This window comes from Lucilia cuprina, chromosome X, assembly GCF_022045245.1.
Source record: "Lucilia cuprina isolate Lc7/37 chromosome X, ASM2204524v1, whole genome shotgun sequence".
NCBI classification, from domain to species: Eukaryota; Metazoa; Arthropoda; class Insecta; order Diptera; family Calliphoridae; genus Lucilia; species Lucilia cuprina.
In genome coordinates, this window is record NC_060949.1 from 25,936 (window position 1) to 43,132 (window position 17,197).

Genomic DNA, 17,197 nt, shown 5'->3' on the forward strand with positions numbered 1-17,197 from the left:
TAATTTCAGTCAATTAACCGATTAAGAAAAACTCACTATTTAGCAGTAAAATTTCTATGTATTTTCTACAAAATTTAATATTTTTGTAATAAATTTTTTCTTCTTTTCTTAATTTCTTTCTTAATTTCTTGATCAATTTTCTATAATAAAGAAAATTTATTTAATGATTTTTGTAAAGAAATCATGTAAATAATTATATCGCTTTTTTTATAACCAGTTTTTTTGGGACATTGTTCTTAAGTATTTCTAATAAGTTTTCAGTAACATGCGTACTACTGTACGCATAGATGTTTTGGACCATTAAGTATTAACTTTGTGTACTCAGTTTTTCATAATCAGCTATTATGCTCCTGTAAAAGGACTTTAAAGTTTAAAAGACATCCAATTTCAAAAGATGGAATTCCAAATTTATATTAAATTAATATTAATTAAATTAATATTAATATTAATTTCAAATGAGGCTGACTGAAGCTGCTTCAAAATAATATAATTTATTTTAAATCATCAAGAAAGAATTAAAAATCTTCAAAGAAAAGGAAATCTTTGTCATAAAAAAGTAGTTAAAAGTTTTTGAGTCGAAAATAGAACCTTTTTAAATTTAATTTCTTTTTCGTGTTTTCTCTAAGTGAGACAGGTAAATAATATAGATAGAATGTACAGATTCCCAGCTTTCATTTGATACCAATATAAAATGGCATTATAAAATTTTAAATATTCGTTTGTAGTCCTTTAAACTTTGAAATCCTTTTATAAGGACATACAAATCGGAGTACGCAATTCTATAAGTGGAATCTATTTTCATATGCTTATCAACTTTTTCATGTGTGAATGCTTTTTTTCAAAATTGTTACAGGGTGTAATATGAGGAAAATTATTGTAAAAAGCAATAGTAACATCCAGTTCGAATAACCGAACAATTTTTAATTATCCGATTATTAACCGGCTAACGTAAAACCTCAAATAATTATTTGTCGAATAAACCGAATAAGACAAAAACCCGAATAATTGAATACCCTATTACATACACAGTATAATTAAAACATATACATATATAATAATGCCTTCTTCATGGTAATAAATGGCATATTTTTAGAAAAAAGATGTACTCATATGTTAAATTTGTTCGTTGTAATATAGACTTGTTTTATGTGGAAAAATTTTGGGCATGTGAGATTTTCATTATTTACGTTATTTACTAAAAAGCAAGGTATATTATTAGGTAGTGTTAACAGAGCAGTTGATTGTTTTACACTTTAGATATTGTATGTTTTATTTGACAGTATGCAGGCACTGTGAAGTGTAGACATACTGTTAAACTCCATATATAAAAAATAAAAAGAAATTTTCTCCGTATTTCTGAATTCGTCAACGACACTACCTTATAATTAATATATTTTGCAAAAAAGGCTGGCAACATATACACTTTTTACATAAGTATACATCTTTTATTGTTTTTGTAGAATAGATTTCACTTTATTATTTCATCAGCCCGTGTCTATATTAGACAAATATATATCGCGATACTTGACAAAAGTTCGGCACAAAAATTGTCAGTTTTTTGTTTATTATCATGCATAGGCGTAACAAAATATTGATTTTATCACGACAACCCACAGATAATGCTATATTTAATAAAAACGATTAAAATTATATGCAGATTTTGCAAATAAACACTAATTTTACTAAAACTTATGTTAAAAATCATTTTTAATTGCACAAAAACAAAATTTTACAGAAAATTTACAATAAAATAACTATTATTATCAAGACATCGTTGTCTAAACAATTTTTTGTTTGCTAGTTTAACATACAAGAAGAAAACAAACAGGGGATTATTGGAAAAATATGAAGAAAACAAACTTTTTTTGGTCGAAGTGATCACTAAGTTGTATGTAAGTAATGTATACTAATATTATTAATGTTTTGATAATTTGACATATTTGGATACATTAATATTTTATTTTAATTAATATTTTGTTTAATTAATTGTTGATAATTTTCTTTAAATAAAATATAGATATTTTATTATAATGAATTAAATTTAGATTTTTGAATTTGGCGAAAAATAAGGTTGATGTTTAGATATTTATGGAAGGAACACATATGGCATAAAATATTTTATCTTGGTACCAAAAATGTGTTTCTTTAAAAAAATAAATTTTTAAAATCCTTATTATTTTTTTAAGATTGTGTAATGTCTACCACACCCACCCCATTTCCCTGAGCAAGGTCGAGTTGAATAAATGGTAGAGCGGGAAAATCGTTACAAACTGAAATATATAATCGATAGGGAATCGAAAAAGGAATCGATCTCTGTATTAAATACTATTTCATTGTTAGCACCAGATAATCCCAAATTTTGTAACCATTCTTCAGCTATGGAAATTTCATGTTTTTTATACAATTCTGTATTTATTAAATAACGAATTGCTTCAAAAACTTTTGCGGGACGAATTGTTTCCGTCATAAAGCTATGATTATATTGCAATCGCCGCTTAAGGTGAACCTGAATTACTTCAGTTTGATCAAATGTTCTCGGAAGGACGCTTACTATACTGTCGACTTGAATAGGGACATTAACAACTGCGCCTCTAACAGCACAAAATTTATAGTTATTGCTTTCGGACGGACATAATATTAAGGGAACTTACTTGATTCTGGAACCACAATCCTCCACAGCATACGCATACACCTCTGTTGGCCCTTTTTTACGTTATTATTAAATTCTGCTAACATTCTGCTCGTATGTCGATGAACATCTGCAGATAATATTTCCATTCTTGATTCAGGTGAGAGACGTTGTCTACTTTCCCTATTTCTCCGCGCCTGCCATTCACTCTGAATTGCTCGATTTGCTGGATTCATACGGTGTAATCTTACTCGAACATTTCGCATTTGATTAGAGATTTCCATATTAATTTGCGATAACATTCTTGATTCTCGCCTAGTAATAGTATTACGTCTCTGTTCTGCAGCGCGCAAAATGGGATTAGATCTTCTGGAAGCATGTGCGATGGCATCCCTTTCCCGTTCCTTTTGACGAAAAGCTGGTATTTTTCGATGTTGTGAATGTGCAATTGCATCTCGTGTACGTTCCATTTCACGAAAATCTTCATTTTCCCTATGAATAGAATGTTCAATTGTATTTCTCTGCTGCTCCGTGGCACGAAACGTTACATCCATGCGATGAGAAGAATGTGCAATTGCATCTCGTACACGTTCTATTTCACGGTACTGTTCATTTTCCCGTCGCAAAGAATGTTCCAATGTATTTCTTTGTTGTTCTTTAGCATGATAAGTTGGGTCCATGCGGCGAGAAGAATGTGCAATCGCATCCCGCACCCTTCCATTTCACGGTATTGTTCATTTTCACGGTGAATGGAATGTTCTATTGTATTTCTTTGCTGCTCCAATATATGATAAGTTGGATCCATGCGACGGGATGAATGCTCTTGAGAATCTCTTTCGCGTTCACTATTCCTATAGTGAGCTCCTGACCTTCTTAAGGATCTTAAGATGCGGACTCTTTGTCGTTCGTTTTGACGATATTCCTCGTATTGTCGTAATAAAGCTCTCCTTTGAGATGTTCTCAGATTGTGACTTTCTGTATTCCTTTCATTATAGTTGCTAACAGCCTCACGCGCACGTTGTCTACGTTGTTCAGAAGACTGTTTTCGTAGTTTTGGCATATTTATTAATATAATGCTAAAAATACAATTAAATATGAATTAAAAAATCACTTTTAATATTATACCAGATTATAAATGTTTAAAATCGATTAAATAAATGTGTACTTACCAACTTTTTTGTAAATATTTTATTTGTTTTGTATTTATTAAAATTTTGTTTAAAATTCTTTTAATTAATTTATCACTTGTTTTTATCTCGACTAATCCCTTATTCAAAAACTAAAACTAATTATATTTTACCTACATCTAAATAGACAAATTACCTGAATATATATAGACACATTCTACGCAACATTCCAAAGGTCAATTACCTTTACACAGGTAAGTCTTATTTAAATTTGCAACAATTTTTTATTACTTATAACATTCCTTAGGTTGGGTAATACCTTAAGTAGGTAATCACTCTTATATACCTCTCAAAAACGACCGAAATAAAAATAGCGTGGAATTTTCTATTGCAAGTAGGTATGTAAATTGTGTTATTTTTGGTGAAGGATATCAAAGATTCGGCGCGCTGAATATTGGATTCTAACTTGTTGTGTCTAATTTTATCAAAATAGCTTAATTAATTCATGAATTATGTTCGTTTAAGTCATTTTCGGAAGTGGAACAAACAAAATTTTGTTGAAGAGTTTATATGTACACGAAACATATTCAGGTCGAATTTTATCCCGATAGCTAAATAATTCAATGAAATATGAGCTTTAAAGTGATTTTCGGAAGTGGGCCATACATGGGAGCTATGACCAATTGTGGACCGATCCCGAAAAAAGTTGTTGAATAGTTTATATGTACACGAGACATATTCAGATCTAATTTTATCCCGATAGCTTTAAAATTTAATGAAATATGAGATTTTAAGTGATTTTTGGAAGTGGGCCATATATGGGATCTATGACCAATTGTGGACCGATCTCAAAAAAGACTGGTTTTGTAATTACACGAAACATATTGAGGTCAAATGTTATCCTGATATCTTTATAATACAATGAAAATGAGTTTTTCAGTGATTTCGGAAGTGGGCCTTATATAGGAGCTATGTCCAATTGTGGACCGATTGAGTTCTTCGCCAGTAATATGATTCCTATTCATATTATATACATATGTACAAAATTTTTTCATTTTAAAATTTCTTTATATAAGAGCAATACTTGTACCAAATTTAGTAATGAGTTATGTGCGTTTAAGTGATTTTCGGGAGGGGACCTTGTATGGGAGCTATGACCAATTATGAATCGATCCAAATATAAGAGCAACACTTATACAAAACTTTATATGGATATCTTAATTTATTTAAGAATTATGTGCGTTTAAGTGATTTTCGGCAGGGGACCTTGTACGGGAGATATGACCAATTATGGACCGATCCACTTATCAACTTATCAAAGTTGAAGTCTGATCAATCTAACACATTCATTATTCTCATCAGCATTAATATAATCATCATTTACGTCAAAAATATTTTATATTTGCATCTACTTCCGGAACAGCTAAGGCCCTGTATTCGTCATCAAGCACTTGGGTTACAGCTCTGTTATCATTTGAGTTATCATTATTTACTGTGTCATCATTTTGAATTTGTTGGAGAAATTCCTCGAGTTCACCTTCCTTATATTTTTCAAAATATGATCTATTTCTTTCAATCATATTCTTATGAACTTTACAAGTTTCTTCATTGTCTTTATCCAAGATATCATCCTTTTCATTTTGCCAAGGCATATACAACATTACGAGTGCTCGAAAATAATTTTCTCTGCTTAAATCCACATTAAATGAGGGAAACCTTATTATTGAGGGACTTTCTTTTTTGTAGACATATCCAGATCCACCCCTTAGCCTAATGTACTTTTTATTTCCATCATTATTTTCATCGTTCAAATCATTATTTTCATTATAGTCATCTTCTTCTTGACCCCTACGATTTCTTGATGGCCTAAGTTTTGAAAATTTACAAAAAGCAGCGAAATAAGCAAGACAATAATCTTGCATTTCATTGGAAAACATCTGTTGAATCTCCGGGAATATTTTCCAGCTCTCTTCTAGACTTTAATATTCTCACACGTTTGTCTGGAAGTAATGTATTTATATACACTTCGGAACTATTACATTGCGAAAGATGCATTCCCAAAATATTATACGACGCTTCTTGGCCAGAAACTTCAGAAGCAGAAATAAATTTATTTCCAATATGTTGAAGTCCTTGTTTTACCGTAAAATTACCTGACCTTATTTCATCCATGGCCTCATTTAATAATCTAGAAACTCCTCTATGGGACTTATTTATGTAATTAACAATATAAGATACACACGCATAGGCATCCAATATAAATTGTATATCTATTAGAGTATTCAAACGATTAATCGTCGTTCGGTTAATCGATTAATTTTTGACGATTAATCGTTCGAATAAATGAAAATAGTCAAATTTCAAATAACGAATAATCCGAATAATTTCTATCAATTAACCGATTAAGAAAAACTCACTATTTAGCAGTAAAATTACTATGTATTTTCTACAAATTTAATATTTTTATAATAAATTTTCTTCTTTTCTTAATTTCTTAATCAATTTTCTATAATAAAGAAAATATATTTCATGATTTTTGAAAAGAAATCATGGAAATAATTATATCGCTTTTATTTTTACAACCAATTTTTTTGAGAACATTGTTGTATTCTCAAGTATTTCTAATAAGTTTTCAGCAACAGTTATAGTTGAACTAGTGTTCAATGGAACGTATGAATTCTAGAACTCGTTGAAAATCTTAAAAACAGTAATGTCTTTATATAGAAAAGCATTTCACATTAACAGGAATAATTTATAGTATATGATAAAAAACTAAACAAAGAATTTAAGTGAAAATAATATTTTTGTTTATAAACATGAAAAAATCTATACGTACAGGAAACTGTGGACCATTAGTATTAGCTCTGTGTACTCAGTTTTTCATAATCAGCTCTTATGCTCCTGTAAAAGGACTTTTAACTTTAAAAGACATCCAATTTCAAAAAATGGAATTCCAAATTTATATTAAAAAGTTGGTATTAATATTAATTTCAAATGAAGCTAAGTTCCTCTGCTTCGAAATAATATAATTTATTTTAAATCATCAAGATCATCAAGAAAGAATTGGAAATCTTAAAGAAAATTTGTCACAAAAAAGTAGTAAATGAAACCTTTTTATACCCACCTTTAAAAAAGATGGGTGGTATATTGTTTTTGTCATTCCGTTTGTAACACATTGAAATATTCGTCTAAGACCCATAAAAGTATATATTCTGGGTCCTTATTAGATTCTAAGACGATCTAGCCATGTCCGTCCGTCTGTCCGTCTGTCTGTCTGTTGAAAACACGATAGAGTCCAAACGGAAGTAGCTAGCGAGCTGCACAGATACTTATAGTTGATCCAGTTTGTTTGGTATTGAAAATGGGCAATATCGGTCCACGATTTCGCCTAGCCCCCATATAAGGCCTCCTTTAGAAAATTACATTATCGCCAATAACTGACTAACAAAAGCATCAATAGCGCTGTAATTCGGCACAAACATGTTTTATGGGGACATAAATCTTTTCATAGAATTTCATAAGGATCGGTCCATAATTGACCCTACCCCCCATACAAAGTACCCTTCAGAAAATGACTTTATCGTTCACAACTGACTAACAGAAGCATCAATAGCGGTGTAATTCGGCACAAACATGTTTTATGGTGACATAAATCTCTTCGTAGAATTTTATAAGGATCGGTCCATAATTGACCCTACCCCCCATATAAAGTCCCCTTCAGAAAATGACTTTATCGCCAATAACTGGCTAAGAGAAGCATCAATAGCAGTTAAAATCGACACAAACATGTTTTATAGGGACATAAATCTGTTCATAGAATTTCATAAGGATCGGTCCATAATTGACCCTACCCCCATACAAAGTACCCTTCAGAAAATGACTTTATCGCTCACAACTGACTAACAGAAGCATCAATAGCGGTGTAATTCGGCACAAACATGTTTTATGGGGACATAAATCTTTTCGTAGAATTTTATAAGGATCGGTTCATAATTGACCCTACCCCCCATATAAAGACCCCTTCAGAAATTGACTTTGTCGCTCATAACTGGCTAAGAGAAGCATCAATAGCGGTGAAATTCGGCACAAACATGTTTTATGGTCTCATAAATCTCTTTGTAGAATTTTATAAGGATAATTGACCCTATACATAATTGACCCTATCCCACCTATAAGGTCCCTTTCAGAAAACGACTTTAATGCTCATATCTACCTTAAGAAGCATATATATAACAATAATATTCGACATATAAAAGTTTTATGGGAACTAAAATCATTTTCTTAAATGAGTCCATTATTATATGATGAGTCCATTATTATGTAACCCCCTAATAATGTGCCCTTTAGACAACGAATTCAACGCTCATTACTACAAAATTCTACATACACAAGTTTCGTGCGAGCCAAAATCTCCCTATAAAAATTTTATAAGGATCGATCCTTATTGAAAGTAAGAATATCGGTTCACGTTTTCTCCTATCCCTATTAAAATGCCCCCTTCAGAAAATAACTTTATCGCTAAGAGATGTATGCTCATATCTGCTCATAACATATCTGCTCATAACATATATATAAAGCAATAAAATTCGACATAAAAAGTTTTATGGGAAACAAAATCATTTTCATAAATTTAACGAAAATGGATTTATAATTGACCTTACCAAGGTCCCCTTCTGAAAATGATTTTAAGACATATTACTGACCCAAAAATGTAAGTACATCAGTAAAATTCTACATAAACATGAATGATTTGATGGTGGGTATATAAGATTCGGCATGGCCGAATATAACATTCTTACTTGTTATATTTATGTGCTGTTTCTAGATACCGAGCGAGTAGTTTGAGCACAAATTTTACTTGTATGTTGTTATTGTAACAAAAACAAAATACAAGTAAAATTTTAACTCATACTACTCGCTCGGTATTTAAAAACAGCACTTTAATTTTTTTGTTTTTTCTCTAAGTGAGACAGGTAAATAATATACATAGATAGAATGTACATTGGCATTATAAAATATATATAAATGTTTTAAATATTCGTTTGTAGTCCTTTAAACTTTGAAATCCTTTTATAAGGACATAAAAATCGGAGTACGCAATTCTATAAGTGGAATCTATTTTCATATGCTTATCAACTTTTCCATGTGTGAATGCTTTTTTCAAAATTGTTACAGGGTGTAATATGAGGAAAATTATTGTAAAAAGCAATAGTGACATCCAGTTCGAATAACCGAACAATTTCTAATTATCCGATTATTAACCGGCTAACGTATAACCTCAAATAATTATTTGTCGAATAAACCGAATAAGACAAAAACCCGAATAATTGAATATCCTATTATATACACAGTATAATTAAAACATATTTAAAACAAAATTTTCTTATGTATTTTAGATAATGCGTTCTTCATGTGAGATTTTCATTATTTACGGTATATACTAAAAAGCAAGGCATATTAATTGTAAGGTAGTGTTAACATAGCAGTTGATTGTTTTTGAAAAAATTATAAGATGATTGAATAACACCACCTTTTATGAATTCGCCTTGGCCTGCACTTGAAGGTGAATAGACTATCAGGAAGGCGAATTCATATAAGGTGGTGTTATTCAATCAGCTGATATTTTTTTTCTTAAGTTGCCTGATTTACAGAGATGTCAAAACCATAAGTACGGCGAATTCATTTGATGAACAATTTTTGTAAAATGTTAATATTATATTAAAAAATAAAGATAAAGATATACAAATTTGTAAGAAAATATATTCTAAATTGAATAATATTTGTTTCAAACGAAAAATTCTATTCCGCCAGCTTAATTTGCAAAATTTAAGTGAGTGCCTGAAGTTAATTAAAACTTAGTTTTTTGTGCAAAATAAACATAAAAAAGTACATATTCATGAAAATACTATATTACGAATGAATGAATATTTGTTGCGAATGGATAATTCTACTCCAGTGGAATAATTTTCAATATTTGGCCATAATGTAGCAGCCGCCGACGGGTAAATACCTCTTATCGGTTTTGTTATATAAAGCGTTCCGGAACAGACTTTTTTTTAGTTAATCTCTTTATCTACGTAGCGTATATATAAAACAATATTGATGAATTTGTTAACATTTAAAAAATTTAAAATTGAACCATAACGTAGAAGTCAGCTGCCGCCAGCCGGGTAAATACTTCATATGCGTTTCTTAATATTAGGTGTTCCGAAAGAGATTTTTTAGTTAATCACGTTATCGACACATTTTAATATAATATATAAAACAATATTGTGTAATGTGTTAACATTCAATAGAAAAAAATACTTTTCTTAAATAACATATTTGTATACATATCAATTACGACATTATTTAAATAAAATGATATTCGTTTACGAGATGCTTGGTATTTTCTGATTTTTTACATAAATTATTCAAAATATTAAAGAAGTTTTTCTCTGTTTAACGGACATTTTTAAATATAAAAATGTAAACAATAACAATCTTGACAGCTACTTAAACCAGGCGAATTAAGAACAAAATTATCAGCTGATTGAATAACACCACCTTATCACATAATTTCACTTTAATCACAAATTTTACATATACACAATGAAACCATTTTGATATTTACAAAATGAAAACAAAGTTTGACATTAATATACACCACGGTGAAAAATGAACATAGTAGCAAAAAACGTTCTGATAAAACTTATCTTATGTACTTACTTATCTTATGTTTGGGCCCAAGCAAGATATATTATTTATAATATATCTTGCTTGGGCCCAAGTTGCAAGATGCACAAAATTATTATATTAATAATTATTACAGTATTAATTTAAGTTTCAGGATACCAAAATAATTTTAAATTTAATAAAAAGCGTAATTGTTTGTATCTTTAAAATTTTCGTTAAATATTTATGTAAACAAAGTTTTTCTTTGGTAATTTATTACATACTAGAGTATTCAAACGATTAATCGTCGTTAGGTTAATCGATTAATTTTTGACGATTAATCGTTCGAATAAATGAAAATTGTCAAATTTCACATATCGAATAAACAGAATAATTTCTTTCCATTAACCGATTAGGAAAAACTCACTATTTAGCAGTAAAATAACTATATATTTTCTACAAAATTTAATATTTTTATAATAAATTTTCTTCTTTTCTTAATTTCTTAATCATTTTTCTATAATAAAGAAAATTTATTTGATGATTTTTGAAAAGAAATCATGGAAATAATTATATCGCCTTTATTTCTACAACCAGTATTTTGGGAACATTGTTGTGTTCTTAAGTACATATTTCTAATAAATTTTTCAGCAACAGTTATAGTTGAACTAGTGTTCAATGGAACGTATGAATTCTAGAACTCGTTGAAAATCTTAAATACAGTAATTTCTTTATATAGAAAAGCATTTCACATAAACAGGAATAATTTCTAATATTTGAGAAAAAACTAAAGATAGAATTAAAGTGAAAGAAGTGAATATAATATTTTTGTTTATAAACCGTGCAAAAGTTATTTTCAAACATGAAAAAATCTATACAAGAAACTGTGGACAATTAGTATTAACTCTGTGTACTCAATTTTTCATAGTAAGCTCTTATGCTCCTGTAAAAGGACTTTAAAGTTTAAAAGACATTCGATTTCAAGAGATGGAATTCCAAAATTATATTAAAATTAATAAAAAAATGGTATTAATATTAATTCTAAATGAAGCTGAGTTCCTCTGCTTCGAAATAATATGAAATATTTCAAATCATCAAGATCATCAAGAAAGAACTGGAAATCTTAAAGAGAATTTGTCACAAAAAAAGTAGTTAAAAGTTTTTGAGTCGAAAATTAAACCTTTAGAAATTTAATTTCTTTTTCGTTTTTTCTCTAAGTGAGACTTGTAAATAATATAAAATGTACAGATTCCAGAGTTTTTCTCTGTTTAACGGACATTTTTAAATATAAAAATGTAAACAATAACAAACTTTGACAGCTACTTAAACCAGGCGAATTAAGAACAACATTATCAGCAGATTGAATAACACCACCTTATATGAATTCGCCTTGACTGCCACCACCTTATATGAATTCGCCATGGCTATCAGGGAAAAATTTCAAACAGCTGACAAATAAATCAAAGCGAATTTCTATTAAACAAAAAATGTTTTTAAATTTGAATCTGTTTATAGTTTTTTTGATGCTTAAACTGTTAAAGCTTAAAAACACAAAAATACACTCTAATCACATAATTTCACTTTAATCACAAATTTTACATATACACAATGAAACCAGTTTGACATTAATAAAATTCAAAAAAAGTTTGATATTAATTACACACCACGGTGAAAAATGAACATAGTAACAAAAAACGAGTAATATGATCTGTCAAAATTTTGTGTAGAAAAGAACGGATGGGATCGTCTAAACGCAATATGTAATGAAACCATCACACATTGAGAGAGAATACAGATGGAAAATTTGACAGTCGTATGGCTCTCTTCATTTTTTGAAATGATTAAAAAACAAGCAGGTCGCATTAGATCAGGGATGTATTTTTAATTAAACACATATAAAAAAGTGAAACAGCTGTTTCCATCTTACTTTTTTATTGTTTTATACCAATCGTGTAAACACAAAAAATATAAATCATACGACTTTTATTCTCTTTTTTGTTGTACGGATGGAATTTCATTTTACTTTTTCATTTGAATTGTCGTACGTAAAGTGTTATCGTCTGAAGGGCCCTTAACACTTATGTTTGTGCCCAAACAAGATATATTAACCCTCCGTCATGCGCATGTATCTGGCCAGATATTTTACGAATTTAACTGTGATTTTAATATATTTATAATTTGGTTAGGGGTTTGAGTCTCCAGGTACCTTCTACAAATATTGTTAGATATCGTAATATTGTTAATAAAATGGCATATTTTTCATATAAATGTACTGAAATACATAGTGTATCTCGCCAGATACATGCGCTACGTACGTGACTATTGGAACATGTGCATGACGGAGCGTTAATAAGGTAATTTCGTTGGCGAATTCAGAAATACGGAGCGGATTGAATAACACCACATTATATGAATTCGCCTTGGCCTGCACTTGAAGGTGAATTGACTATCAGCAAGGCGAATTCATATAAGGTGGTGTTATTCAATCAGCTGATAATTTGTTTCTTCCTGATTTACATGGATGTCAAAAAATATAAGTACGGAGAATTCATTTGATGAAAAATTTTTGTAAAATGTTTATATTATATTAAAAAATAAAGATAAAGATATAAAACTTTGTAGGGAAAATATATCCTAAATTGAATAATTCTATTCCGCCAGCTTAATTAGTAAAATTTATGTGAGTGCCTGAAGTTAATTAAAACTTAGTTTTTTGTGCAAAATAAACATAAAAAAGTACATATTCATGAAAATACTATATTACGAATGAATATTTGTTGCGAATGGATAATTCTACTCCGGTGGAATAATTTTCAATATTTGGCCATAATGTAGCAGCCGCCGGACGGGTAAATACCTCATATACAGCGTTCCGGAACAGACTTTTTTAGTTAATCTCTTTATCTACGTAGTGTATATATAAAACAATATTGTTGAATTTGTTAACATTTAAAAAATTTAAAATTAAGCCATAACGTAGAAGTCAGCTGCCGCCAGCCGGGTAAATACTTCATATGCGTTTCTTAATATTAAGTGTTCCGAAAGAGATTTTTTAGTTAATCACGTTATCTACATATTTTAATATAAAATATAAAACAATATTTTGTTATATGTTAACATTTAATAGAAAAAAAATATATTTTTCTTAAATAACATGCCATTATTTAAATATGATATTCGTTTACGAGATGCTTGGTATTTTCTGATTTTTTACATAAATAATTCAAAATATAAACGAAGTTTTTCTCTGTTTAACGGACATTTTTAAATATAAAAATGTAAACAATAACAAACTTTGACAGCTAGTTAAACCAGGCGAATTAAGAACAAAATTATCAGCTGATTGAATAACACCACCTTATATGAATTCGCCTTGGGGAAAAATTTCAAACAGCTGACAAATAAATCAAAGCGAAATTCTCTTAAACAAAAAATGTTTTTAAATTTGAATCTGTTTATAATTTTTTTGATGCTTAAACTTTTAAAGCTTAAAAACACAAAAATACACCCTTATCACATAATTTCACTTTAATCATAAATTTTAAAGTTTGACATTAACAAAATGAAAATAAAGTTTGACATTAATATACACCACGGTGAAAAATGAACATAATAGCAAAAACGATCAGCTGTTCTGATAACACTATCTTATGTTTGGGCCCAAGCAAGATATATTATTTATAAGGCAGTTTTGTCGGCAAATTCAGAAATATGGAGCAAATTCATTTTATTTTTTACATATAAAGTTTGACAGTATGCCTACACTTCAAAATGCCAGCACACTGTGAAACTACATATAAAAAAATCAAAAGTGTAATAGCAAACATATTTTTAAAAATAAGTTGTAATATATATTTGTTTTATGTGGAAACATTTTGGGCATGTGAGATTTTCATTATTTACGGTATTTATTAAAAAGCAAGGTATATTAATTATAAGGTGGTGTTAACAGAGCAGTTGATTGTTTTTTGCTAATTGCCGCTCCACACTAGGAAACTTTTCTTGGGAAACTTTTGATTTCGCGTGAGAGAGAAATAATATCATTCATCTCTCTCGCGGTACGGAGTTTCCCGTTCTCGGAAACTTGTTTCGTTTTGTTTTTCTTCTCATTCATACCAATCAATGCAATTAACACTTAGTTTCTGAAACAAAAGTTTCTATGTGTGGACATTAAGGAAACTTCAAAAGAGAATTAAGAAAAAGTTTCTCAACAAAAGTTTCCTAGTGTGGACAAGGTCTAATATACATTAGATTTTTTATGTTTAATTTGACAGTATGCAGGCACTGTGAAGTGTAGACATACTGTCAAACTCCATATATAAAAAATAAAAAGAAATTTGCTCCGTATTTCTGAATTTGCCGACGACACTACCTTATAATTAATATATCTTGCAAAAAAGGCTGGCAACATATACACTTCTTGACATATGTATACATCTTTTATTGTTTTTGTAGAATTAATTTCACTTTATTAGTTCATAATACCCGTGAACTTAACAAACTTTCTGGCAAACTTTTTTGTTTTTCACTCATTTTGCAGAGAGAATAAATAAAAACCCTCTCTGAGAAATATGTGCAGACGAAAATTACAGGAATAATTTCTAATATTTGAGAAAAAACTAAACATAGAATTGAAGTGAAAGAAGCGAAAATAATATTTTTGTATATAAACCGTGCAAAAGTTATTTTCAAACATGAAAAAATCTATACGTGCAAGAAACTGTGGACAATTAGTATTAACTCTGTGTACTCAATGGAATTCCAAATTTATATTAAAAAATTGGTATTAACATTAATTTCAAATGAAGCTGAGTTCCTCTGCTTCGAAATAATATAATTTATTTCAAATCATCAAGATCATCAAGAAAGAATTGGAAATCTTAAAAAGAATTTGTCACAAAAAAGTAGTTAAAAGTTTTTGAGTCGAAAATTAAAACTTTTTAAACTTAACTTCTTTTTCATTTTTTCTCTAAGTGAGACATGTAAATAATATATAATGTAAAGATTCCTAGCTTCCATTTGATACCAATATAAAATACATATAAATATTTTAAATATTTGTTTGTAGTCCTTTAAATTTTAAAATCTTTTATAAGGACATACAAATCAGAGTACGCAATTCTATAAGTGGAATCTATTTTCATATGCTTATGAAATTTTCCATGTGTGAATGCTTTTTTCAAAATTGTTACAGGGTGTAATATGAGGAAAATTGTTGTAAAAAGCAATAGTAACATCCCGTTCGAATAACCGAACAATTTTTAATTATACGATCATTAACCGGGTAACGTAAAACTTACTTATATATATATATATATATATATATATATATATATATATATATATATATATATATATATATATAATATATATTATATATATATAATATATATATATATATATATATAATATATATATATATATATATATATAATACATATATATATATATATATATATATATATATATATATATATATATATATATATATATATATATATATATATATATTATATATATATATATATATATATATATATATATATGTAATATATAATATATATATATATATACATATATATATATATAATATATATATATATATATATATATATATATATATATATATATATATATATATATATATTACTGATATATATTGGAAAAATTGCAAAAGAGATATCAAGCTTTAATTTGATGTATAAAAATATACTAATAACTTAATAAATATTTTGTCTATATCGTCTATATTGTAGTTGGAATAATTTAAAGTATCTAAAATTAATGTTTCTTCTTTGATATTAGTTAATTGTAGTTGCTATCATCCCCATTTCTTAAGATATTAGCACATATCTATACATCAAATGAAAGCTTGAAACAATTTTCTCGATACATAGCGGTGCCATTATATCGATGGATTTATGAAATAACGGCACTTTTATCAAAAAATTTTATATAAAAAATACTTTTTGTGGAATTTGTTCTCAAAGGGTTAATAAATGAGCTCATATTATATATCTTTGAAAAGGTATTTCAAAGCTCTTTATAACGATATATATAATGTCAGGATCGGTTCATATTTAGAGAATATATTGAATGTATATAAATTTAACTTTGAAGGTATATAACTCCAAAACTATACGTTTGTTGACCAAAAGACATATATCACAAGTCATAGAATTGAAAGCCCTATATGTGATATAAATTTTGTCAAGATCGGAGAGTTATACCTATAATATATTTAAGCCAAATAAAATATATTTAAACAAAATTTTCTAATGTATTTTAAATAATGCATGGTAATAAATGATATATATTTAGAAAAAAGATGTACACATATGTTAAATTTGTTTGTTGTAATATATATTTGTTTTATGTGGAAAAATTTTGGGCATGTGAGATTTTCATTATTTACGGTATATACTAAAATCAAGGTATATTAATTATAAGGTAGTGTTAACAGAGCTGTTGATTGTTTTTTGTTAAAATTATAAGATGATTGAATAACACCACCTTATATGAATTCGTCTTGGTCTGCACTTGAAGGTGATATGTGATATGAATTCGCCTTGCTGTTAGTTTAGCAAGGCGAATTCATATAAAGTGGTGTTATTCAATCAGCTGATAATTTTTTTCTTAATTTGCCTGATTTACATAGATGTCAAAACCATAACTACGGCGAATTCATTTGATGAAAAATTTTTGTAAAATGTTTATATTATATTAAAAAATAAAGATAAAGATATTAAAATTTGTGAGGAAAATATATTCTAAATTGAATAATGTT

General features: G+C 28.3%; 1 long non-coding RNA gene across 1 annotated transcript; it reads left to right on the plus strand.

Annotated features, from left to right (window-relative positions):
* Positions 1-1,754: 1,754 nt before the first annotated feature.
* LOC124419338 lies at positions 1,755-2,324 on the plus strand. Its single transcript, XR_006940523.1, has 3 exons — positions 1,755-1,892; positions 2,046-2,126; positions 2,187-2,324. It is a non-coding gene; the product is annotated as an uncharacterized LOC124419338 (long non-coding RNA).
* The last annotated feature ends 14,873 nt before the right edge of the window (positions 2,325-17,197 follow it).